Consider the following 26,964-nt stretch of genomic DNA (forward strand, 5'->3'; position numbering starts at 1 on the left):
ATGTTGCAAATTATGCTGAGAAACATTTTATCCCATACACGGACCCCAGGATCTCCCACTACAGAAAACAGTTTAGGGACGCCTTTTCATTTAAACCCTGGGGTTGCATAGTGTCCAGATCATAAATCCAGCGGGTTTCTCGCTGAAGCAACAATTTGGTCCTGTCTCCTCCTCTGTTCAAAACAGGAATCTGTTCGATGATCATATACTTGAGGTCTCTGAGCAGATGTTTAGAGTCTCTAAAGTGTATCGCCACTGGTTGGTCCGTGGGTTTGCTTTCTAAGGCTTTTTTAATAGAGGACCTATGAGCGGCCATGCGCTCTTTAAACATTCTAGATGTTTGGCCAATATAATAAAGATTGCATGGACACACTATAATGTACACCACGAACTTCGAGGTGCAGGTCACAGGGTGGCGAATTTTCAATTCAATGTCTTTATGCGGATGTTTGAATTTAGGTCCAGTTAAAAGAAAGTCACAGGTCGTGCATGTTATACATGTAAAACAGCCAGGTTTTCTATGCATTTGAAGACTATTCATTAGGGTAGCCTCGGTGATGTCATTTTTGCACAGCATATTTTTCAAGTTTCTCCCCCTCTTGTAACTGATCAAGGGATTCATGTTTTTGAATACAGGAAAGGTGGGGTCAGTTTTTATGATTGGCCATAGGGCCTTTGTAGCTCTGGGCAGCACCCCCGTTGACAGGGTATATTCAGACACTATAGGGAAACAATTCTTGAACTCTTTTTTGGGTTTACCTTTAAGTAATTCTTCCCATGTGATGTTCATGATTACTTGCTTCTGGAGGAGCAGGGTTTTCTTGTCATATCCCCTGCAGGTGAATTTATCCACTACCTTATCCAGGGCGCTATCTAGCATCGATCGGTCGCTGGTGATGTGTGAAACTCGCATAAGTTGAGACTTTGCCAGACTTTTTTTCAATGAAGGAGGATGGAAGCTGCTTGCTGTTAAAAGCCTGTTCCTGTCAGTGTCCTTTTGGAACACTGACATCACTATCATCTGATTTTTAACAGTCAGAGTGACATCGAGATAATTAATAGTGTCGACACTGTATGTCGATGTTCATTTTATTGGAGTGTCCAAAGCCTAAATTTTCTGCAATAAAGTGACAAGTGCTTCCTCCCCGCCAGTCCAGACCATAAGCAGGTCATCTATATATTGCAAATATAGTTTAATGTGGCTAGTGGTAGTGGGGCAAACATGTACACATTAGCGAACGCCGGGGCTACATTCGATCCCATCACGCAGCCCCGGCATTGCCTGTAGTGCTCCCCATCAAAGAAAAAATAATTACGGGACAGAGTCAGTTCAAGAAGTTTCATGTATAGAGAAATGTCCAAGGAATTAAAATTTACTTTTTCCAAGAATGTTTTAACTGTATACAGGCCATCCCCATGTGGGATGACTGTACACAGACTTTTAACGTCCATGGTACATAACAAAGTATGTGCTGGGAGAGGACCCAGTGTCTGAATCTTCTGTAATCAGAAGGTGGTGTCTTTGAGATAAAAAGGCTGAGAAATAATGAATGGCTGAATCAAATGGTCTAAAAATTGTGCAATGGGCTGAAAGAGGGACCCTGAGGCCGCAATAATGGGTCGTCCAGGCAGCTGCTCTTGATTTTTGTGAATCTTAGGTATTGTATACAATACTGGCATAATTTGCCAAGGTCTTACAAGTGTGTCCATTTCTTTTTTCCTGAGAAGCTGGTTGTTCACGGCTTGTTGCAAGGTGTGCTGTAGCTCTTTTTTATATACAACCATGGGATATCGGTTTAATTTTTCATATGTCTCAGTGTCACTCAATTGTTGGTAAATTTCATCCCGGTATTGTGACAAGTCTTGGACTACTATACCCCCGCCTTTATCGGTGGGGCGGATGACAATGGAGGAATCTTCAGATAAATTTTTAAGGGCTCTTTGTTCCGCTGGTGTCAAGTTGTGAAATACTTTTTTCTGTGCTTGCCCAAATCTGTCCACCGACTTGTCCAGTAGATGGGAGAACGTTTTTATCGATGCATTAGAGGAGGTAGGGTCAAAAGTGCTTGGTGCTTTTAAGTGCAAAGGTGTGCGTTTCTGAGAAAGTGCTTCAGTGCTAGATGAGCCTTGAACAAATTCCTTTAATCGTAAGTTGCATTCAAGCTTGTGATTTTCCACTTTCCAATTGAAGGTATTGTGCATATTGGTGGGGATAAAAGAAAGTCCTTTATTTAGGACCATCTTCTCTGTGTCGGTCAAAATTCTCTTCGATAGATTGTAGATTAGGGTTTATTCTTGGCGGCTCTTGTGAAGCCTTCTTGTTTGCCTCCGCGTCTTGTGGGTTTAGGGGTGGGCATCCAATTTTTCCCGTGTTGCGACCCCTAAAGGGGCAGACCGCAGAGAAGAGTCGTCAGAATCCTCCACCTGGAAATCACTGTCACTTTGTGACCCTGCTCTGGTGTTTCGCAGCTCTGGTGTTTCATTGGTGCCAGCTCTGTCGCTTGAAGGAGGGATTGGGTGGTTCCGAACCCGTGACTCACCTGTAAACTTTTTTGTCCTCATAATCTGTTGATACGGTTGTCCATTTATTTTTTTGTACTTAAGCAGATATTTTTTGTATTGTTCCATCTGGGCTTGTAGCTTCGTCCAGGTAGGTAAGTACAATGCATCTGTAAGCACTGGGGCATGGGCTTCATTGATCTCTGCAATTTTCTGTTTGGCCTTCTTGAGTTCTTTGCCAGCCTCCTCTATGACTAAAACCATGAGGTCGAAGCTGCATTTATTTAGCACTCCAACCCAGCGTCGGCAGAAGTCGGCACTATTGCGGCCAATGGTAGGGCAGTTCTTTACCCTAAATCCCCTCGGTATCATTTTAGCTCTATAATAGTCCGATAAAGTGCTTCCGAGCAACAGATAATCAATTTCTCACCTTTTCCATTTAAACAATTGATGGTATATATCGTCAGCAGAGGAACCTGGTTGTGCAAGCGAATCCTCTGTGGCAAAAAGGATATTGCCAATGTATTTTGGTTTGTCATCCTGAGGAAAAAGCCATGGGGCTTTGAAACGTCGATCTAAATAAAAGACACCATTTTGTTTCACTAAAAGCCCGCTGAGTGCCACCTGCTGTTTCTCCTGCTAAGGGGGTTGCATATGTCATACATATATATATATATATATATATATATATATAGTGGGCGGATGAGGGCACTCCAGAAAAGCAGCAGGGTAATTGCCGGGGTGCAGCAGGTGAAGAAGGGTATGCAGGAGGACGGGGGACACAGGCACTCCGCGGACTTGGTAAAATAACGGCACAGAGGCACACAGGAGTGGCCAACGTTTCGGAGCTTTAATCCGTTGTCAAGGCATGAACAAGTGCAAATACAAACAAACATACCTTTAAGCTCCGTCAAGATCCGCCTCCAGCGCCGCATCTCCCGCCGCGAGCCAGCGTCCATCCTTACTTCCGGGTCAGGTGATCTATGTCGCGGGTGTACGTCACTCTACCGCTGCCTGAGATTCCTGCCCGGAGTATCCTGTTGCCTAGCGACGCAGACGCAGAGGTGGCGCTGTGGAAAAATGACAAAGCAACACCATGAGACTACATATAAACAGTGAAAAAAACAGAATAATAAAAGAAGGTGGGAGAAAACACATTAGAGTAAAGCTGATTGGAGAACAATGCACAGCGGGCTAGGGACAGATAACAGTGGGAGCATTAAAACTGTTAAATTCACATGAACATTCCATAAGACAATTGTTCATTTAACCCTCTGGGTCTAACTGTATCTAGTCTCGCTATCCACTGTGTCTCAAGTTGAAGCAATCGTTTGCCCCTATCTCCGCCCCTCAAGTCTTCAGCAACTTGATCGATAATAATATATCTCAAGCTAGCCAGGCTATGTTTCTCTGCCACAAAGTGCTTGGCTACAGGCTGGTCCATGGGCTTGTTACTCAAAGCGGCACGTATGGCTGTGCGGTGGAGGGCAATTCTTTCCTTAAACGATCTAATGGTTTTGCCTATATAATAAAGGCCACACGGGCACTTTATAATATAAACAACATGAGTACTAGAACATGTGAGAGGGTATCTAATTTTGTACTCATGTCCAGAATGCGGATGAACGAAGGACTTAGCCTGAATCATTGCATTACAAGTCGTACAGCCCGTACAACGGTAGCAGCCTCCAGGTTTACATTGAGTCCCTGGTGGGAGTCTCTTGGAGATGTCAGTCCTGACTACCCAGTCTCTGATATTTTTACCTCTGGTGTAGCAGGACATTAACCGTGTATTTTTGAGCGGTTTCAGATGTTTATCATGCTGGATCGTAGGCCACAGCATTTTCGACATGGTTTTGATGTATGGATCAGCTGGATTGAATGCTCGTACCCAGCCAATTACATCTTGCTTCTGAGCTTCCACCTCTTTTCTCTTCAACGTATCAATTCTTGAAATAGTGTCAATCCGCTTTCTGGCTGACTGTAGAATTAGGTCCGAATAACCTCTGGTTTTAAATCGGTTCTGCATCTTTTTAAGATCTTCATTAAGTGCGTCAGGGGAGCTTGTAATCCTCTTAACTCTCAAAAATTGAGAGTAGGGTAACCCTCGAATCAGAGCTGGCGGGTGAGAGCTCTGAGCCAGCAGCAATTTGTTGCGGTCTGTCTTCTTTGTGTATACAGACGTATTCAATCTGCCTGAATTTAGTGTAATGCAGACGTCCAGGTAATTTACAGATTCTTGGCTCATGTTGTAAGTAAATTTAATTGGGCAATCAAGGGCATTGATGCCCGCAATCAAATCTACAAACTCAATTTGGGTACCCAGCCAGAACAAGATGACGTCATCTATGTATCTCTTATAAAAGAGAATTCTGGGTGACGTTCCAATGTTGAAAAAGAGGTTCTGCTCTAACGCGGACATATATACATTGGCGTATGACGGCGCTACGGGCGATCCCATAGCGCAGCCGGACCGTTGGCGGTAGAAATCTTTGTTGAAGATAAAGAAGTTTCTGTTCAAAGTAAGAGTAAGCAATGATATGAATAAGTCCACATTCGGTCCGATATATTCAGGATCCGATCTCAAAAGTTCCCTCATAGCACTTATCCCCCCTTCATGGGGAATGCTCGTATACAAGCTGCAAATATCGAGTGTGACCAACCAGGTCTCTGGAGGTAAGATGTCAAAACGATTCAAGTGGACCAGTAGGGCGGTAGTATCTTGCAGATATGTAGGTAAATTTTGGACTACAGGCTGTAAGAAGTGATCGAGGAAGCTGGACACAGGGCTGAATAAGGAATCCCTTGCCGATATGATCGGACGACCAGGGGGTGCGGATAAGTTCTTGTGGATTTTCGGCAAGCAGTATAATAATGGAACACGAGGGAAATCCGTTGTTAAATACTCTTTCACCATCGATGGTATCTGTTCCAAGCGTACTGCTTCCGTCAGTATCGCATCCAGCTCAATTTTGTATCCAATGGTCGGATTCGAGGATAATTTTTCGTATACTTCATTGTTGTTAATTTGAGAATAAACCTCAGTTATATAGTCGGCCAAATCCCAAATAACAATCCCTCCCCCTTTATCTGCGGGGAGGATCATGACATCGTCATATGAGCGGAGATCTTGTAAAGCAGATCTCTCATCTTTTGTGAGATTGGCATATTTCACTTTAGATGAGTTCAATTGGTCTATGCAGACTTTTGATTCCAATACATTGGTGAAGCTCTTAATAGATTGGTTAGAAGAAGCAGGGTCGAATTTAGACTTCTTTTTGAAACAGTCATAAATTGACGGGGTCTTAAGAGATGGAATGATATCGTCACGTGCAAAGAACTCCCGTAGGCGGAGGGTCCTGTTCAATCTTAGGGTCTCTATTTTCCAATTAAAGGGGTCAAATTTATTCGTTGGTACGAATGACAACCCTTTATTTAGGACATTAATTTCTGTCGGAGATAGAGTCCTTTTTGAGATATTAAAAGTCAGGTCCTCTTGCCTCTGCCTCGTCTCTTGGGATCTTCTGCACTGTCCTCCTCTTCTAGGGGGTCGTTGTCTTTTGCCCTTCCTGCTCTCGTTTTTATCATAGATCACCTGACCCGGAAGTAAGGATGGACGCTGGCTCGCGGCGGGAGATGCGGCGCTGGAGGCGGATCTTGACGGAGCTTAAAGGTATGTTTGTTTGTATTTGCACTTGTTCATGCCTTGACAACGGATTAAAGCTCCGAAACGTTGGCCACTCCTGTGTGCCTCTGTGCCGTTATTTTACCAAGTCCGCGGAGTGCCTGTGTCCCCCGTCCTCCTATATATATATATATATATATATATATATATATATATATATATATATATACACAGTATAGAAAAAGTCCAAGTACCGGCTCTCCCAGCTTAGAAACAATGCTGCCCCGGGTGCCCGCTGCAGGGAAGGGGGAGACCTCCGCAGGTATACAGCGCGTATCAGCAGCACTCCAAGGGACCAGAAATCAAGATACAAGATGCGGCTTAGTGAATAAACGGCAACGTTTCAGTGCCCAGTTTAATATCGCGGCACTTTCGTCAAGGCATAAAAAATTATACAGACTCGCTTACCTTAAATAGAGAGTGCACCCAGTGTTCAAACAAAGTCCATATCCGGTATCGGGATCACACGCCCGGCCGGAGGACGCAAGTAGGATGACGTCACAGCGCCGTGCGTCTCCTGTGTATAGCCCGTCACCTAGGTAACAAGAAATGTAGCACTGCTTAGTTACAACTATAAGGACAGATGCCACTACAAGACAGATAAATACATATTAAAAGAGACTAACAGTAAAGAAGATAAGTTACATACATGAAACAGCACTGTAATGAACACTAGACAAATGCATACCTAGGACACATATACGTGTGTAATCACTAGGCAGATACATAACCATGGGGATGCAGAACAAATAGCTGCTAGTGCTGTCAGGATATCAGAGAAACTCAAATACAGTGTATGAGTCCCAATTGCTCATTAAGACCGTTAGGGGCTAGTGTACCCAAACGATAAATCCATTGAGTTTCAAGCCTCAATAGTTTAGCACCCCTATTACCACCCCTCAGTGACGCTGGCACTTGGTCTATCATCCGATAGCGGAGGGTGGATAGCGGGTGTTTAAATTAAAAAAAATGGCGTGCCACTGGTTGGTCACTGCCATTTTTTTCTATAGCTTTTCTAATGGCAGATCTATGAGCCCCCATGCGCTCCCTGAACATCCATTCAGTTTTGCCGATATAAGAGCGTCCACATGGACAAATAAGTTGGTAGACTGTGAACTTGGATTTACAAGTAAGTCTATGTCTTATTTGTATAGCTTTACCTGTACGGGGATGATTAAATTGATCACCTGCAATTAAAAATTCACAGGTAGTACATCCACAGCGGATGCAGCCCAAGCTGGAGTTGAGAAAGGTTGACATTGTGGGTTTCTGGGTAATATCAGGTTTCACCAAGATATCTCGAAGACTTTGTCCTCTAGTGTAGCATGAAAGCAGTTTCGTGGAAGCCAGGGGTGTCACACGCAGCCGCGGCGGTGCGCGGCGGGCTTACTACTCACCCGTTCGCGCCCGCCGTCGGCTAGCGTGTAGTGGTCTCCAGGTCAGCGGCAGCAGGCAGCGGCAGTCTGGTGGGCAGCAGGCAGCGTGGGACGCCAGCAAGTGTAGCGGTATGTGCTGTAGGGGCGCCGGGAGGCCGGCGTCGCCATCTTGATTAAGGGCAAATAGCAGATTGGTCCTTGTCTGAGGTTTCCGCCCATACTGACCTGACAGCCAATGGCAGCCGCCCTCTAGGGATATAGGGGATCTGCCTAGGCCTGTTCAGTGTCAGTACAAAGAGTCTCCAGAGGCGTTCACAGCTCCCAGCTGACTCCGGCTCTCTGACTCACCTCTCCTGACTTGGTGCCTTGCTTCAGTGCTCTGTGTTGGCCTCGATTCAGCTTAACCCCATCGCTGCCAGATCTCTCCACAGCCTGGCCTCTGCCTGCATCCCTGAGCTTCCTGGCCTAAGCTCTTCAAGGTGTCTGCTTCCAAGCAACTTCCCATTCTTCTGTCATCATCCATCTTCTTTCAGTCTTCAAGGATCCCTCATTACCATCAAGTACATTCTCTTTCCGGATTTCTTCATTTCCCAAGACCCCAACCTGCAGTCCGCAGTGCTTGAACTGTCATTTGAACTTTTTCTTCTTCAACAAAGTGCCGTGCCGGCTCAATTCTTATTACTGCTAAACTGCCACTTAACAAAGTATTCAAGCGTGTATTGTTCTATTTATGAATTCTATTATTAAACCTGCACGATTTAATCCTTCCTCCTCTGGTCCGTCTCCGGTTGCTACACACCACACGACTTCATCCAGCCCTTCAGTTGTGACAGTTTGTACTGACCCGATGGAGTCGGGTGAAGAACAGGCTTCCATGGCGGACGCACTTCACAGCATCATGGCTCGTCTGGAGCAAGTGGAGGCTACCCAACGTCAAGTGGCTCAATTCCTTCAGGTCTTGGCTCCGCCCCAGGCGGCTCCCTCAGTTTCTGTGGCTCCAGCTCCAGAGGTTCCAGTCCCTGGTCCTACACCTGGACCAATAGTTCCTCATCACATGCAATTACCAACCCCCAGCAAATATGATGGTTCTCCGAAAGGATGCCGTGGGTTTCTGAACCAATGCGATGTGCATTTCACCTTACAGTCTTCTCACTTCCCTACTTCCAAGGCAAAGGTGGCTTATATTGTGTCTCTCCTAGCAGGGTCAGCTTTGGACTGGGTGTCCCCTCTCTGGGAACGTGCTGATCCCCTGCTCAATGACTATGAAGCTTTTATTACCTCTTTCCGTCACATCTTCGACGAACCTGGCAGAGTGTCGTCTGCCGCTACTGAGATCCTGAGAATTCGCCAGGGTAGTCGCTCAGTGGGACAATATGCTGTGCAGTTCCAGACTCTGGCTTCGGAACTAAAGTGGAACGAAGAGGCTCTCGTCTCCGCCTTCTGGAATGGGCTGGCAGGTCGTATCAAGGACGAATTAACTACCCATGACTCTCCTGCTACTTTGGCTGAACTCATCTCCTTGTGCAACAAAGTAGACCTACGGATGCAGGAGCGTCAACTAGAGAGAAATCGCTCCGACCGTCTCCGCCCTCGTTTCACCACCAACGCTGTTCCTGTCCCTAGACCTGGGTCCTCCACAACCACACCACCAGACGAACCCATGCAGATCAACCGCTCTCGGCTTTCCTTTGAAGAAAAATCCCGTAGACGTTGTGAGAATCTTTGCATGTACTGCGGTTCTTCCGCTCATCTGTTGTCTTCCTGCCCACTGCGTCCGGGAAACGACCGCTCCTAACCTCCCCGAGGGAGGCCAGGTTAGGAGTTCTGCTTTCATCTCCCTCTTCAACTGTGCCCACCATTCCTGTTACTCTTGTGTGCCCTCAGGGAAAAATCAAGGTCCAGGCTCTACTAGATTCCGGAGCAGCCGGGAACTTCCTTTCTTCCTCTTTCGTTCTTCAACATTCCTTGACGGTGCAACCTTTGGCCCATCCGTTGGCTCTCACTGCAGTAGATGGGAGTCGCATCAGCAGCGGGCAAATCACCCTTCAAACCGATCCAGTGACAGTTCTCGTCGGTGCCTTACATCAAGAGACTCTAGAATTTTTTGTCCTTCCTCAGTCCTCACACCAGGTAGTCCTGGGCCTACCATGGCTTACTAAGCACAACCCTCATATTGATTGGACCAGTATGGAGATCACAGCCTGGGGTACGAACTGCCTAACTACGTGCATGCCTCGTGTCATTCCACTCCATCAAACTAATCCTCAAGAAATAGGAAGTTCCAGTCTTTCGTCTTCACCAGTTCCACCCTTGTCGTTACCCACACCATATCTTTCTTTTTCCGACGTCTTCAGCAAAGGAGGTGCCGATACCCTGCCGCCTCATCGTTCCTGGGACTGTCCAATAGAGTTGATACCTGGGAAGTTCCCACCGCGGGGCCGCATCTACCCCTTGTCTCTGCCAGAGACCAAAGTCATGTCTGACTACATTCGAGAGAACTTGGATAAGGGGTTCATTCGCCCGTCCACTTCGCCAGCCGGAGCGGGGTTTTTCTTTGTGAAAAAAAAGGATGGAACCCTCCGCCCGTGTATCGACTACAGGGGTCTGAACGATATCACGATCAAGAACCGCTATCCTTTGCCTCTGATCACCGAATTATTCGACAAAATCCGAGGGGCTTCCATCTTTACTAAACTGGATTTAAGAGGGGCGTACAACTTGATCCGTATACGATCTGGAGATGAGTGGAAGACGGCGTTCAACACCCGAGACGGCCACTATGAATACCTGGTGATGCCCTTTGGTCTTTGCAACGCTCCAGCCGTCTTCCAACAATTTGTAAATGACATATTTCGAGACTTATTGTATCATTCCATTGTGGTGTATCTCGATGACATTCTCATCTTCTCATCGAACCTCCATCTCCATCGGCAAACAGTAGCTGAGGTCTTGCGGCGCCTTCGCCAAAATAAATTGTTCTGCAAGTTAGACAAGTGTGTCTTTGAGGTCACCTCCATTCCATTCCTTGGTCACATCCTCTCCAGCACTGGGATAGAGATGGATCCAGAGAAAGTAAGAGCCATCTTAGACTGGACAGCGCCCACCACGCTCAAAGGCATCCAGAGGTTCCTGGGCTTTTCAAATTACTATCGTCGTTTCATCCGAAACTTCTCCACCCTTGCTGCACCTCTTACTGCTCTAACCCGTAAGGGTTCTGATCCGAGTCGGTGGTCACCTGAAGCCTCTCAAGCCTTCCAACAACTAAAGGATGCTTTTGTCTCCGCCCCAATCCTTCTCCAGCCAAACCTCGACAAACCCTTTATTCTTGAGGTGGACGCATCCTCAGAGGGGGTAGGGGCAATCTTGTCGCAGAGAGGGGAGGACCAGGTGCTTCATCCCTGCGCCTTCTTTTCCAAGAAGTTTCTTCCAGCGGAGAAGAATTACCCCATTGGAGAGCAGGAGTTACTGGCAGTCAAATCAGCGTTGGAGGAGTGGCGGTACCTCCTGGAGGGGGCACGACATAAAATTACGGTGTACTCCGACCATAAGAACCTTTCATTCCTCAAGCAGGCCCAATGTCTTACAGCTCGTCAAGCCCGCTGGGCCATGTTCTTCGAACGCTTCGATTTTCAAATCAAATTCAGACCCGGGACGATGAATGCCAAGGCCGATGCCCTTTCACGCTCTTTTGAGACTTCCGCTGATCTTGAGACTTCTCCTCGACCCATCCTCGATCCTCTGGTCTTTGCTCAAGTAACAGTCCAGCCTTCACCTCCACCAGGCAAGACCTTCGTTCCTCTCAATCTCCGAAAGAGAGTGCTGTCCTGGGCACACGCTTCCCGTTTCGCAGGGCATACCGGGGCACAGAAGACCTTAATGTTCCTGTTGCGGTCATACTGGTGGCCTACCATCCGTCGCGATGTAAACTCCTTTGTCGCTTCCTGTGTAAAGTGCGCTCAGCATAAGTCCTCCAGAACAGCTCCTGTCGGTCCTCTTCTACCTCTAGCCATACCAACAGAACCATGGTCCCACCTGTCTATGGACTTCATTTGCGAACTTCCTCCCTCCAAAGGGCATACAGTAATTTGGGTGGTGGTCGACCGCTTTTCAAAGATGGTGCACTTCTTCCCATTGAAAGGTCTTCCATTTGCTCCAGTGTTGGCTCAGCTCTTCATTTCCACCATCTTCAAACTCCATGGGTTGCCCAAAGAGATTATTTCTGACCGTGGCGTGCAGTTCGTCGCAAAGTTTTGGAGGGCTCTCTGTTCTGCTGTTCAAGTCAAGCTCAAGTTCTCCACTGCGTTCCACCCACAAACCAACGGGCAGACAGAACGAGTCAACCAAGACTTGGAGGCCTTTATTCGTTTGTTCGTCTCTTCCTCTCAAGACGACTGGGTAGACCTTCTGCCTTGGGCGGAATTTGCGCACAACAATTCTTATCATTCTTCCTCCGGCACCACTCCCTTTTTCACTGTCTTTGGCAAGCATCCCCGATCTCCGGAGTTCTCAGATCTATCATTGTCCGAAGTCCCTGCAGCTGCTTCTTCCCTACAACGGTTTGCAAAGATCTGGTCAGACGTCCATACAGCTCTCCTTAAAGCATCCGCTCGATATAAAAGGATGGCGGACAGGAAAAGAAGAGCAGCCCCTAAGTTGAAGGTCGGAGATCGAGTATGGCTGTCTACCCGCCATATACGCCTTCGGTTACCGTCCATGAAGCTGGCTCCTCGGTTCATCGGGCCGTACCCGATCACTCAGGTGATTAATCCGGTGGCCTACAGACTACAGCTCCCTCCTTCCTTAAAAATATCAAATTCGTTCCATGTGTCTCTTCTGAAACCTTTGCGTTTGAACTTATATCAGAAGAAGGTGCCTAAACCGCCCAAGATTGGCTCGGAAAGAGAAACAGAGTTCGAGGTGAGGCGCATTATCGACTCACGTTGCCGCAATACCCATCTTCAGTATCTGGTAGAGTGGCTTGGATTCGGTCCTGAAGAGAATTCCTGGGTTGATGCTGCAGATCTTCATGCTCCTCGTCTGGTGAGACAGTTCTTTCAAAGAAATCCACACAAGGTGCGTAGGTGCCCTGGGGTCACCCAGAAAGGGGGGGTACTGTCACACGCAGCCGCGGCGGTGCGCGGCGGGCTTACTACTCACCCGTTCGCGCCCGCCGTCGGCTAGCGTGTAGTGGTCTCCAGGTCCGCGGCAGCAGGCAGCGGCAGTCTGGTGGGCAGCAGGCAGCGTGGGACGCCAGCAAGTGTAGCGGTATGTGCTGTAGGGGCGCCGGGAGGCCGGCGTCGCCATCTTGATTAAGGGCAAATAGCAGATTGGTCCTTGTCTGAGGTTTCCGCCCATACTGACCTGACAGCCAATGGCAGCCGCCCTCTAGGGATATAGGGGATCTGCCTAGGCCTGTTCAGTGTCAGTACAAAGAGTCTCCAGAGGCGTTCACAGCTCCCAGCTGACTCCGGCTCTCTGACTCACCTCTCCTGACTTGGTGCCTTGCTTCAGTGCTCTGTGTTGGCCTCGATTCAGCTTAACCCCATCGCTGCCAGATCTCTCCACAGCCTGGCCTCTGCCTGCATCCCTGAGCTTCCTGGCCTAAGCTCTTCAAGGTGTCTGCTTCCAAGCAACTTCCCATTCTTCTGTCATCATCCATCTTCTTTCAGTCTTCAAGGATCCCTCATTACCATCAAGTACATTCTCTTTCCGGATTTCTTCATTTCCCAAGACCCCAACCTGCAGTCCGCAGTGCTTGAACTGTCATTTGAACTTTTTCTTCTTTAACAAAGTGCCGTGCCGGCTCAATTCTTATTACTGCTAAACTGCCACTTAACAAAGTATTCAAGCGTGTATTGTTCTATTTATGAATTCTATTATTAAACCTGCACGATTTAATCCTTCCTCCTCTGGTCCGTCTCCGGTTGCTACACACCACACGACTTCAACCAGCCCTTCAGTTGTGACAAGGGGTAACTCTGGGTCACTTTGCACAATTGGCCAGAGTTTTTTGGATATAATATTGGTACCCTGGCTAGTGTGATTGAATTGTGTCACCCATGGGATCATGGGGACATTATTTTTGGTGTTAATTCTGGGTTTGAGAAGTTGAGCTCTATCTAAGCTGAGGGCTTTTAACTTAGCCTGTTCAAGGAGTTTGGGGCAATATCCTCTTTGCAAGAATTTATTGGCCATTTTGTCAAGTTCTACTATGGCGTTTTGGCGATCAGAGGAAATGCGTACTACCCGCAAAAATTGGGAGTAGGGCAATCCTTTTTTAAGAGGCTTGGGAAACTTTTGAAATGAAGAAGATTATTTCGATCTGTGGGCTTACTGAAAAGGGACGTGGCTATCTGCCCATCCACAACACTGATGTTTACATCAAGGTATGGCAATTCTACCCTACTGATGTTGTACGTTAATTTAATAGGGTGGTCCAGCTGGTTATGGCTGTTAATGACCTCCACTAGGGTTTCTTGACTACCGCTCCACATGATTAGCTGGTCGTCAATGTACCTGCAATAAAAAAATATATTTGATGCAATCTTATCAGACTCAAAAAATATTTGTTTTTCAATTTCAAACATAAAGACATTGGAGTACGATGGGGCCACACAGGACCCCATCACACACCCCCGCTCCTGCAGGTAAAAGTTACCGTCATATAAGAAATAATTTTTAGTAAGAGTTAACTGCAATAGTTCCAGAAAAAACTGCACATCAGGGCCCACATATAGAGGATTGTCAGTCAAGAACTTGCGCATGCTATCAAGACCCATAGAATGGGGGATAACTGTGTATAAGCTCTGTACATCAATGCTGCAGAGCAGAAGATTATCTGGAAGGTCTGTAAGCGCATGCAACTTGGTTAGCAAGGAGTTAGTATCCAGGAGATATCTGGGGTGTGCCTGTATACAGGGCTGAAGCAAGGTGTCCAGGTAAACAGCAATCGGCTGAAACAATGAGTTCTTAGCAGATATTATTGGACGGCCTGGCGGTTTGTCCATGGATTTATGTATTTTCGGAGTTGTATAGAGGATGGGTACCACTGGATATTGGGGAATCAAGGCTTCCTGAAGCTGTGCAGAAATGATGGTAGATGAAGTTGCCTCTCGAAGGATCTGTGTGAGTTGTTGTTTAAATTCAGATGTCGGGTCACCTCTCAGTAGGCTGTAGACTGAAGGGTCTGCTAGTTGAGCAGAAATTTCCTCTTTGTAGTCGGTAAGATTCATAATGACCAGGGCACCGCCTTTGTCGGCTGGACGAAATACAATACTGGGGTCTTGAGCCAGATTTTTGAGGGCTTGTGCCTCATTATATGTTAAATTATATTCCGGTCCTTGTGTGCTGGTAATATGGTCTTGTATATATATACATTTATATTTATATAAAGGGTTCCGCAGTGCCCAATTACAGAGTACACATAATCAAACAGGAAAACAGTGACTTATAGTTGAGGACAATTCAGGACAAATACAGGGTAAATGATTATACTGTAGGCGCATCAGCCGATTACCGCAACATAAGTAAGTATCCAGGTGGTAGCAAACAGCATGCTTTGGTGCCGTCAAAGACTACTAAAGTTAGAAAGGATACAGGGACGTGCAGTCAGGGGAGGCAGGGGAGGCAGTGCCTCCCCTGTCATTAATGACAAACATAATAAAATAATATAAAGAAAATACTTATGACACATATTATGTGTCATAAGTATATACTTTATATCATCCTATTCATTTTTACACCATCATTTTCTTTTTAAATTGATTTCGGAGGCACTGGGAGCAGTGCCGCCGGCTATCAATGTTCAGGTTCCAGAGGAGGAGGCGGGCAGGGGGCGGAGCCAAGGAGCAGGCTGAAAAATCCCATTAAAAAAACCTGTATAGGCGGCACCTATAGCGGTGCCTCAGTGACAGGGGGTGCTTTCTGCCTATATTAGAGCATGCCCCTCTCACTGAGGCACCGCTATGATTGGTGTCACTCTGCTGCCTGTTAGCGCAGCAGAAGAAATTCAGCTGCACCCTCCGCACCGCACCCCCCCCCTCCCCCGCCTTCCCCACACTTCGGGACCAAGAACCTCTGCACCCTACCGACCCCACCCCTCTCCTTCCCTACCCGGCAGCTGCACCCTACCGACCCCACCGCCCCCCCTCTCCTTCCCTACCTGGCGGCTGCACCCTACCGACCCCACCGCCCCCCTCTCCTTCCCTACCCGGCGGCTGCACAGACCGACACACCGGCTTCTCCCCGGCGGGTGCGTGATAGAACTTTGCAAGCACCTTCTTCTCCGGCCGGATCTCTGCACCCCAGCTCCGTCCACACTCTCAACCCCGTCAGCGCCATGCCCGGAGCCTGAGGGTAAGTGGTAGCCCCAGGACAGGGACAAGGCATACGGGAGACAAGTTTGATCCCCGCTGCTGCTGAGTGAGAGCCGGGGAGCAGTCAGTGTGGATATATGTAAGGTGCATTATGTGTATATGGGCATTAATCATGTGGGGCATAAGTGTACTGTGCATTATGTGTGGGCATTAATCATGTGGGGCATAAGTGTACTGTGCATTATGTGTGGGCATTAATCATGTGGGGCATAAGTGTACTGTCCATTATGTGTGAGCATTAATTATGTGGGGCATATGTGTACTGTGCATTATGTGTGGGCATTAATCATGTGGGGCATATGTGTATGGTGCATTATGTGTATATGGGCATTAATCATGTGGGGCATAAGTGTACGGTGCATTATGTGTGGGCATTAATCATGTGGGGCATAAGTGTACAGTGCATTATGTGTGGGCATTAATCATGTGGGGCATAAGTGTACGGTGCATTATGTGTATATGGAGGTTGAGTGCAGTGGCAGGTGCAGGATATGCAGCTGCTATGGCACCCTTGATGTTTGTAGGACCTGCCGCTTCCCTGCACCAAGTCATTCTGCTGCCAGTGCCTCACCAACCACTGTCCTCACCGCACGTCACTGAAAGGATAAGCACATCAGGTAAGAGGTCCCTGCTCATGAGAGCTTACATTCTAAAGAGGAGGGGCAGACCGACAGCTGTAACACAGGAAGGGTAGTATATATTTGATTGAAACTTAGATGGTGAAGTAACATACTGTATAGTAAAAGTATGGTTATATAGAATATACAAAGTTAAGAAAACAGTATACATTCCATGTATGTAATAGTTCAAGATAATTACATATCCAACGATTAGGAGGGTTGGGGCGCCATGATATCACTATAAGTCTTTGTATCCTGAAAGGCTAACCAACGGGACCATGTATCCACGAACTGAGCATGTCTATCGTCTACAGAGGATAGGACATCCTCCATATACATATAAAAATCTATTTTTTTAAACCAGATTTTTTGTATCTCAAGAGAGGAGCGGGGGAGAGGTGAAACAACCAGAATAACGGGTTAATATGTGGAGTGGGTTGCCAGCAGCCCCGGAGCACCGCCAACAGACATTAGGGACCCCAAATGCCCATCCTGGAGAGGGTGTCCGGGCACCTGTACCAACGGGACAGCAATTTATATTGGGTCTCGCGTACCCCCACACTTGTGGAGCACGCATGAGCCAAGCAGAAGACTTTCTCCCAATTGATTTCACCCACCTCCTCAACCAGCTCTTGATCCCATGCATCTGTGGGATCGAGAGCTGGGTGAGGAGTGGGATAGTTTGGAGCTAACATAGTCCAGAAGGAGATTGTAGACAGTAGCGCACGCAGGGGAGGTTTTCGAGTACCCAGAAAGTCCTCCAGAAGTCTAAGGGATCTAGGCTGAAAGCTGAGGGTCCCCTCTTTCCATGGGTACAAGAATTTAAAAAATCGGCTCTTGGAAACCGGAGATATATGACTTCAAATCAGTGGTCCCCATCCAAGCCTGTTAATTGCTCTTCCCAGTCAGATATTTCAGGTTCTGTCTGACTTAGACTTTTTCTGAGGGTATATTCCAAAAGCTGGGACTCTCCCCCTTTGATGGACAGTAGTAGTTTGTCTCTACTGTTCCCAGAAACAGAGATATCAGCCTTCCAGCTGCTGGTTACTGCTCCAGCTCCACACACCTGGTATGTAGTTTTATATTCTCGTTGGCAGATTGCTCTGCCTTCTGAACTCTGATCCCCTAGTCCCCAATACCATTTGGTAGGTGGGATTCTCTAGTTTTTAATTCCATTACAATCTAAGAAATCTATTTCCGGGAACTGGAGATATCTGCAGTCAAGCAAGTTGTCCTCCCACCAGAAAATTATGAATAATAAGCCCACTCCACTATACACCCCTCCTCTGCTTATTAAACATCCTCTATCACCCTGGAAGTTATGTATCAGGGCCCTTTCATTCAGCCCAATACCCCCTTCTCCCACCCCATCTCCCACCATCTGTGCAGTAAAGGGGTAATTAGTGGAAATTACTGATCCAGGCCCTACATGCTGAGCAGTTGATATAATACCCCCTACCACCTGTGGGACATCAAAGCTTCCCCCACCCCTACCGCTGGAGGATCGGTAGGGGCCCCAATACATTGCTATGCCCACGGGCCTACACTACTGTTGATGCCCCTGTATGTATATATATATATATATGTATGTATGTATGTGTATATATATATATATATATTTGTTTTTATTATTTATATACATTTGGTCTATAATACTTTAACTGACCCGGCATATACTGGGGTCACCTAAGTGTCCATTTCCGTGCTTTGCTCCGCCCCTCTGGAAACCCCCTTCTGAAAATCCTGCGTTTGCCACTGGTAGAGAATGGAGATAGTGTGGGGAGAGGGGACTTGTTGGCACAAAGGAGCTCAAAGGGCATGTGAGACTTAGATAATGTATAGGGGGGCCTAGGGATTGTAGGTAGTTGAGGACCTGTGTGTAACGCCAGTATTCTGTGAAGGGAAGTTTCCATTCAGCTTGAATCTTAGCAAAAGACTAAATTTGTCCACCGCTCACCAGCTGTCCGACACGGGAAATGCCCACGTCTAAACTTTTTTTTTTTTAAACTAGATACAACACTATCCCTCACACAATAAAATGAGGGGTTACCTTGCTCAAAGTGAGCTTCATAAACCACAACAGGCTAAGGATTACAGGCATGTTATGAGACTCTCGTAGTCTAGAGTTTGTTGTAACCTGCTTTCCGCCTAAAGAAATGTGTGCAAAATAATATTTTGCTTTTTTTTTTTCAAAATTAAGAACAAAACAACAAAAACAACATTAAAACAAACAAACTGTTGGGGGCATGGCTTGGACAGGAAGCCAAGCAGATGCCTTGGAAAGCTACTCCCAGCTACCCTGACCCAAAGTTGGGAATTGTGCCTTCCTTGCTGATTCAGCAGCCTAGAAAAGGGGTCCCCTGGCTCCAACATCTCCCCCTGTTTGGTGTGGTACCTGCCTCAGAGTTGGGCGTCCATTTGGTTGGGTGCTGCGGGTTGAGGTCTGCTGCTGCTTCCGGGCTGGGGACTGGATTTCTGAAGCGTGCCACACGAACTCCCGAACACCGCCGCAGCATCCCTCAGTGCAGCCCGGCGGCCCCCAAGATCGCTGGTGACCTGCCCTGCTGCGGCTGCTCTAGATGCGGCTCCTGACACCTGTGACACCACGTGGCGGCGGCTCTCTGAGGAGCGGGGGCCGGGAGAAGACCGGGCAAGCACACCTGCTGCTGAACACAGCGGGTGTGCGGAGGCTGCCACCCACTACCAGCCACTGACGGAGGCGTGTACCCCAGCATGGGACACCACTGAGCAGGTATATAGCTCAGTGAGGCCTGGTTCAGAACACTGGGTGTGGGGGGGGGGGGGTCCCCGTTTCCAGCCACTCACCCACACTGCTTTTGGTGTTGTTCCCCCACTGTGGGGCCTCTCCCTGGGGACATTGCAGCTCTAGGCAGGGAGACACGGCCTCCTGTATGCTTCTTATTCCTGGTGCCCTGGGTGCTGTGTGCTCTCTCCCTCCATCCTATATAGTGGCCCAGTTCTTCTGAATGGGGACAGCCAATATATTACAGCTACCAGTATATTACAATTGAGCTGTGGTGAGGATACCACCTGCCTGACCACAATGGGCAGCTTTCCTATGCATTAACAGCTCTCTCTCCACCCTGCAGTCTAAGGGCTCACTCCGATCATATGAGCCTGGTATCTACTGATCAGCAGTAAATGGAGGTGTATGGGCCCTTCACTCCCGCAGTACAAAATATTCCAGTGTTAATTGCAGCTTTTCATGCTCATCATTATGCCTTCAAGGAGAAGCAAAATATCCAAAACTGCGTCACGGGTAGCTTTCTTCAACCCTCTGCCACTAGAAGCACCCAGCCTTCTTCCTCAAATTCGGCCCCTAACCCCACCGCTGAGTGTGACTCCCCCTGCTCCATCCCTCCAGCTGGAGTCCCCAACCCGAACTGAGGCACCGACAGTTGGCACCCTGAAAATGTTGCTGACACAGGTTAAAGATGAGATCACCACAGAGATCCGCACTTCGCTTCATTCATTTCAACGCTCCATAGATAAACTAGGTGAACGCACGGATGCTCTAGAATCTAAAATGGGGGAAGTGGTCGATTCCCATAATGATGTGGTTGAGTTGCATGCTGTGCTGGAGGGTGAGGTCGCATTTTCACGGGATAGACTGGCGGACCTGGAGGATTGGTTACGCAGAAATTACCTTAAACTAAGGGGCATTCCTGATAACATTCCAATAGTAGCCTTCATGATTTTGTCATGGACATCTATAAAAAGCTCCTGCCTTCGGCCTCTTCCTCGGACCTACTCCTGGATCAGATACACAGGCTCCCAAAAGCTAGGAACGCACCTGAAGGGGTACCTAGAGATGTTCTTATGAGGGTACACTTCTTCCACATCAAGGAAGTGCTATTGAAGGCGACCTACTTCTGAGAACACTGCTGCACTGGAATCATACCAGTTGGTTGGAGATCTGTCCCAGGCGACCCTTGCAAAACGGCGCTCCCTTCAACCCATCGCCACAGTTCTTAGAAAGGTAAATGTCCTTTACCGTTGGGGATTCCCGACCCACCTGCTATTTATGCGTGAGAGATCCACCACCTCCATTTCTTCAGTAGACGAGGGTATGAAACTTTTGCAAAGATGGAATCTATCTGGTTCCCATCCGGACGCCTCTCCTTCCCATCGTCTCCAGCAGGACTGGTCGGCGGTGGAGTAGGGGCTCATCAGTAAGGAGATTTATATCTCTCAGAATTTTTCTGAGTGTCCTTTAAGATATATGTTTTATCTTCCATAAACTGTACTTGTTATTGGGCACGCAGTTGTTCGCTCCTAAGGGATTGCTATGTTATGTTTAGATAGTAGATTCACGTATAAGATGTTATTCTTTGATTTCTACTATTTAGTTATCTAATTCGTAGGTGCCCTACCTCCGCCTGCCCTACCTCCGTTGCCTCAGACTATGGTTGGCAGGCGCGTGCAGAACTAGGTTTCGCCAATAATAGCCGCGTTCGAAGGAGCCAGTTAGTCTAGCTCCAACCATGATGCCACCTGGTCTTAAGAGTGACAACGCGCCCACCAAGGCCAGGAGAGAGCAAGGGGAAAAGCTACCTAATGTCCACACAAGGCAAGGGCTCCCCCGACCCCCAAGGGGGTGACTACACAGGGAGATTGGGAATGCTCCCACAGGTGATGAGACAAGGTAATCTATGGCTGGACGCAACAATGCGTGACGGTGGTATATATACACAATGGTAACAATGCTCAGAAGGGAATCGGGACATCTGTCAGAATGAACTTAGGTCTACAGTCATTAGGTTGACCCCACTAGGTCCAGGAAGGTCGACCTGACTTAAGGTCGACATGGGCCAAGGTCGACATGACTTAAGGTCGACTTTGCATAAAGTTCGACATGAGGAAGGTCGACTGGTCATAAGGTCGACATGGGGTTTTTCACTGTTTTTTGAGCCGACATGTGCCGACAGGCGGTATTTCATGCCCTACCATCCACTAGGGCGTGGAGGTGGTCATTAAAGCTGTGGCGAGCGAAGCGAGCCACCGTGCCCGAAGCATCACGAGCGAAGCGAGGGTCCGATTCTCATTGCCAACTGTGTCCATGTCGACTGTGTCAGCATTCGGGTCAAAAAACAGTTAAAAACCCATGTCGACCTTATGACCTTCCTCATGTCGACCTTTATGCAAAGGCGACCTTAAGTCATGTCGACATTGGCCCATGTCGACCTTAAGTCAGGTCGACCTTCCTGCCGGTCGACCTAGTGGGGTCGACCTAATGACTGTAGACCTAAGTTCATTCACTTAAGGTCGACTTTGCATAAAGGTCGACATGAGGAAGGTCGACTGGTCATAAGGTGGACATGGGTTTTTCACTGTTTTTTGACCCGAATGCCGACACTGTCGACATGGACACAGTTGGCAATGAGAATCGGACCCTCGCATCGCCAGCTTCGCTCGCGATGCTTCGGGCACGGTGGCTCGCTTCGCTCGCCACAGCTTTAGTAACCGCCTCCACGCCCTAGTGGATGGTAGGGCACGAAATACCGCCTGTCGGCACATGTCGGCTCAAAAAACAGTGAAAAACCCCATGTCGACCTTATGAACAGTCGACCTTCCTCATGTCGACCTTTATGCAAAGTCGCATTAAGTCATGTCGACCTTGGCCCATGTCGACCTTAAGTCAGGTCGACCTTCCTGCCAGTCGACCTAGTGGGGTCGACCTAATGACTGTAGACCTAAGTTCATTCTAATAGATGACCGCATCCCCTCAGAAGATGGTATGAATAAACAATAATAAACAATGGCAACAATGCTCAGAAGATGGTATGCAATAATAAACAATGGCAACAATGCTCAGAAGATGGTATGAAATAATAATAAACCTCAACTGTATTATCCTGCACTGCGAGGGACAAGCCCCACAATGCAGACACCCAGGCTGGTATTAGGGGAACCAGGAGACAGGAGGAATACAAGGCAAAAGTCCAATGAACACTTAGCTGCAGCAGGGCAGGATGCAGGAACCAACACTGCGAGACTCTGGAGGACTCGGGAACCAGGAACACCAAGGGATTGCTAAGCAGGGTCCACAAAGCTATAACTGGCGTCTGTGCCCAGCAGACGCCAGCTATTTATTCAAAAGTTCTCGCCCCCACGGCTGCTGACGTCAGCTGCACCAGGGGTCGCTCGCCGGGTGGAAGTTTGGGAGCGTTGCCGCGCAACACCCCGAAGCCCAGCGGAGGGAGAGTGAGGGCGGAAGTTCGGGGAGTTGCTTGGCAACTTCCCCGGCGCCCGCTCTCCACAGTACCTTCGCCGCCTGTCCCGGACCTGCTAACTTCAGGAGACTGGCCGGGACAGTGGCGGCTAACAGTACCCCCCCCCCTTGAGGAGAGGTCAACCAACCTCGAGCTCCTGGCTTCTATGGAAACTGTTTAAAGAAAATTCTCTTTAGAGAAGGAGCATCGAGATCCTTATCAGGAACCCAGCACCTCTCTTCAGGGCCGTAGCCTTTCCAGTGGACCAGGAAAAACAACCGTGTGCAAATTATCTAAGAATCCAAAATACTGTCAATGACAAATTCCCTGAGACCTTGACGAATAACTGAAGCTGGTCTGCGGCCTATTAGTCAGAGGGCAGGCTTGAGTAAAGAAGAATGAAATGTGGCATTGATTTTTAAAGACTGTGGAAGAAGAAGTCTGAAGGCAACTGGATTGACTTTCTTTATTATTTTGTAGGGTCCAATAAAACGAGGACCTAATTTCTGGGATGTTTGACGGATGTTGATGTTTTTAGTGGATAACCATACCCAGTCTCCAACTTTAAAAGAACATGGTTTCCTGTGACGTTCGGAAAAGCGCCTTGCGGCCGTGGTTGCAGAGAGGAGAGCCCTGCGGACCATAGCCCAGGTACCTCTCCTACTGGTCACTCACCTGGAATTACCTGTTCTGGCGGGAACAGGATCAAAAGAAATTGCCCGAGGATGGAAACCAAAATTACAGAAGAAGGGAGACATCTTGGTGGCAGCATGCCAGCCATTGTTATAAGCGAATTCTGCAAAGGGTAAATTCTCCACCTAATCGTGTTGAGACTTGGATACATAGCATCGCAGGAACTGCTCTAAAGTCTGATTTACTCGCTCAGTCTGTCCATTAGACTGAGGATAATAAGCGGAGGATGGACTAAACTTGATCTTTAATGCTGAGCAGACTGATCTCCAAAACTTGGCAACAAATTGAACGCCTCTGTCGGAGACTATATCTGACGGTAGACCATGCAAGCGAAAAATGTGAGACAAAAATAGGGAGGCTAACCTCTGGGCAGACGGCAGACCATTAAGGGGAACAAAGTGTGCCATCTTGCTAAATCTACCCACCACCACCCAGATGGTGTCATGGCCCAAAGACTGTGGCATATTGGTAATGAAATTCATGGAGATATGCGACCATGGCCTCCAAGTTACTGACCAATGGGAGAAGTGCAGCAAGATTTATTTCTTGCACAAACGTCACAAGATGACACCCAAGCCTTAACATCTTTTTTCATAGTAGCCCACCAGACGGCCCTGGTCAGCAAAGAGAACATCTTATCCATCCCAGGGTGACCTGCTGACCTACACTGGTGGAACTCAAAAAAAAAAATTCTTACGGAGTTCTAAAGGGACAAACAACCTACCCTCCGGAATGGACTTGGGTGCTGAGGACTGTGCCAGCAGGACTTGATCCAAAAGACTCTGTGTGACCCCAACAACGATACAAGACGAAGGAATAATGGACTTTTGCTGTATATGAGGGTCTTGCACAGCCGAAAAACTTCTTGAGAGGGCATCTGCAACAACATTCTTTGAACCAGGCCTATATGTAATGATGAAGTTTATCCGAGCAAAGAATAATGTCCACCTGGCTTGTCTGGCATTCACCCTCTTGGCTGATTGGATGTATGCCAGATTCTTGTGATCAGTAATTATGGTAACCTGGAATTTAGCTCCCTCCAGCCAGTGCCTCCACTCTTCCAATGAAGACTTGATAGCGAGGAGTTCCCGGTTACCAACGTCATAATTACATTCGGCTGAGGAAAACTTCCTGGAGAAGGCACACGGATGCAAGAGACCATCCAGTCTATCCACTTGGGAGAGGACTGCTCCGATACCAACCTCTGAGGCATCCACCTCCAAGATAAAAGGTAATTCAGGGTTGGGATGTCTCAAGACTTTAGCAGAGATAAAGGCAGTCTTCAATTTCTTAAAAGCTTCAACGGCAGAATCGGTCCATAAGGAGGGATTAGCGCCCTTCTTGTTTAACGCTACTATAGTGGCCACAATCTCAGAAAAAAATGGAATGAACCTTCTATAGTAATTAGCAAACCTCAACAATCTTTGTGTGGACTTGAGGTTAGAAGGCTGTACCCAATCTTTGATGGCCTGGACCTTCACGGGGTCTATTTGAAAACCCCGGGGAGAGATAATATAACCTAAGAAGGAAATCGTCTCTACCTCAAATTCACATTTTTCCAATTTGGCATACAAACTATTCTCCCTCAACTTCTGGAGAACAGTGCAAACGTGCAAACGATGTTGTTCCAAGGAAGAGGAGAAGATTAGGATATCGTCCAGGTATACGACGACAAATACTCGTAAAAAATCCCTCAAGACATCGTTAATAAAGTCCTGGAAAACAGCAGGTGCATTAGCGAGGCCAAAGGGCATCACTAAATACTCATAATGCCCTGTATGAGTATTAAAAGCTGTTTTCCATTCGTCCCCTGCCTTTGTGCGAATTAAATTGTAGGTACCCCTCAAATCTATTTTGGAAAAAATGGAAGCCCTACGTAAACGATCAAAAAGAACAGAAATGAGAGGCAGTGGGTAAGGTTTTTTACTGTAATGAGATTAAGCTGTCTAAAATCAATACATGGGCGTAAGGAGCCGTCTTTCTTACCCACGAAAAAAAAAACAGCTCCTACTGGTGACTTAGAGGGCCTGATGAACCCTTTCCTAAGATTCTCCTCTATATATATATATATATATATATTACTCCATTGCCCTCTCCTCGGGTAAGGACAAGGAGTATAGTCGCCCCTTGGGTAATTTGGCATCAGGAATGAGATTGATCGCGCAATCGTAGGGTCTATGGGGAGGCAAGGTATCTGCCTCTTTCTTAGAAAACACATCAGAAAAAGAAGCATAAGATTCAGGTAATCCTGGTACTGAGGAAGAAACCATACGTACTGGGAGGGCCAAACAATTCGAGGCACACTGTTTACCCCAGCTTACTAACTCCCCCGTTTGCCAATCAAATCCTGGATTATGCAATTTAAGCCAAGGGAGTCCGAGGACTACAGATGCTATGGGACTACGAAAAACAAAAAAGGGGGTACTGTCCCCATGGCAGACGATTGCCATCAAGGCCATAAACTGATATCTCAGGAGTGATGGGAATGAGGGGAATCTCCTGATCCTGAGCAAGCTGAGAATCAATAAAATTACCCGCAGCCCCACTATCGACAAACGCCTGACCCTCCCATTTACGTACCTCAAAAGAAATACATATGTGAATTAAGAGAGCATTATTGAGAGATGTAACAGATATGCCTGACAGGATGTCTCCCTGCATACTCAGGCCTTGGGGTTTCCCGGACGCTCCGGGCATGAATTCACCAAGTGTCCTCGGGTCCTGCAATAAAGGCAAAGGCCTTGGGAGCGCCACCGTGCCCTCTCCTGAGGAGACAGACGAGTTGCCCCAAGCTGCATGGGCTCCCCGAGATCAAGTGGTGGATCCTCAGGAACACTGGGAAATGGAGCCGGAAGCGACCCTTGCTCTGAACGACTCTCACAAAGCCGGCGGTCAACACGGATTACTAGCTACATGAGATCGTCCAAGGAGGCTGGTGCCGGATACTGTACCAAAGAGTCTTTAATTTGGTCTGCCAACCCTATCCTAAACTGGGAACGTAAGGCAGGATCATTCCAACCAGAATCATTGGCATAATGCTGAAATTCTGAGCAATCTGCCACGCAACGACCCTGCTTAAGGGATCGCAGATGGGCCTCAGCCGAAGCTGCCTTATCCGGGTCATCATATAAAATACCCATTGCCTGGAAGAAAGCATCCACTGAATGAAGGGACGGACTGTCTGCCTTCAGACCAAAAGCCCATGTTTGTGGATCCCCCTGAAGGAGAGATATCACCAACCCCACTCTCTGTATCTCAGAATCTGAAGACGAAAATATAATTTGCAGCTCTCTCTGAAATTATAAAACTGGTGTCGGTCCCCGGAGAACCGATCAGGAAGACTCATCTTGGGTTCTTTAATTTGCGCAGCCACAGTTGGAACTGCCCTGCGAACCTCCTTTTGAGACTCAACCCTAATGGTGAGCTCCTGTAGCTGCTGAGTCAGAAGATGAATCTGGTCAGAAAACACCTGGGCCGAAACCC

At 47.7% G+C, this 26,964-nt stretch overlaps 1 protein-coding gene across 1 annotated transcript in view; it reads left to right on the top strand.

Annotated features, from left to right (window-relative positions):
* LOC146021315 (transient receptor potential cation channel subfamily M member 8-like) overlaps positions 1-26,964 on the top strand; it is a gene marked incomplete at its 5' end in the record, with an annotated part of 560,542 nt that overhangs the window by 18,922 nt on the left and 514,656 nt on the right. The window lies entirely within an intron of this gene.

This window comes from Crinia signifera, chromosome 7 (genome assembly GCF_055691185.1).
Source record: "Crinia signifera chromosome 7, ASM5569118v1, whole genome shotgun sequence".
Taxonomy (NCBI): domain Eukaryota; kingdom Metazoa; phylum Chordata; class Amphibia; order Anura; family Myobatrachidae; genus Crinia; species Crinia signifera.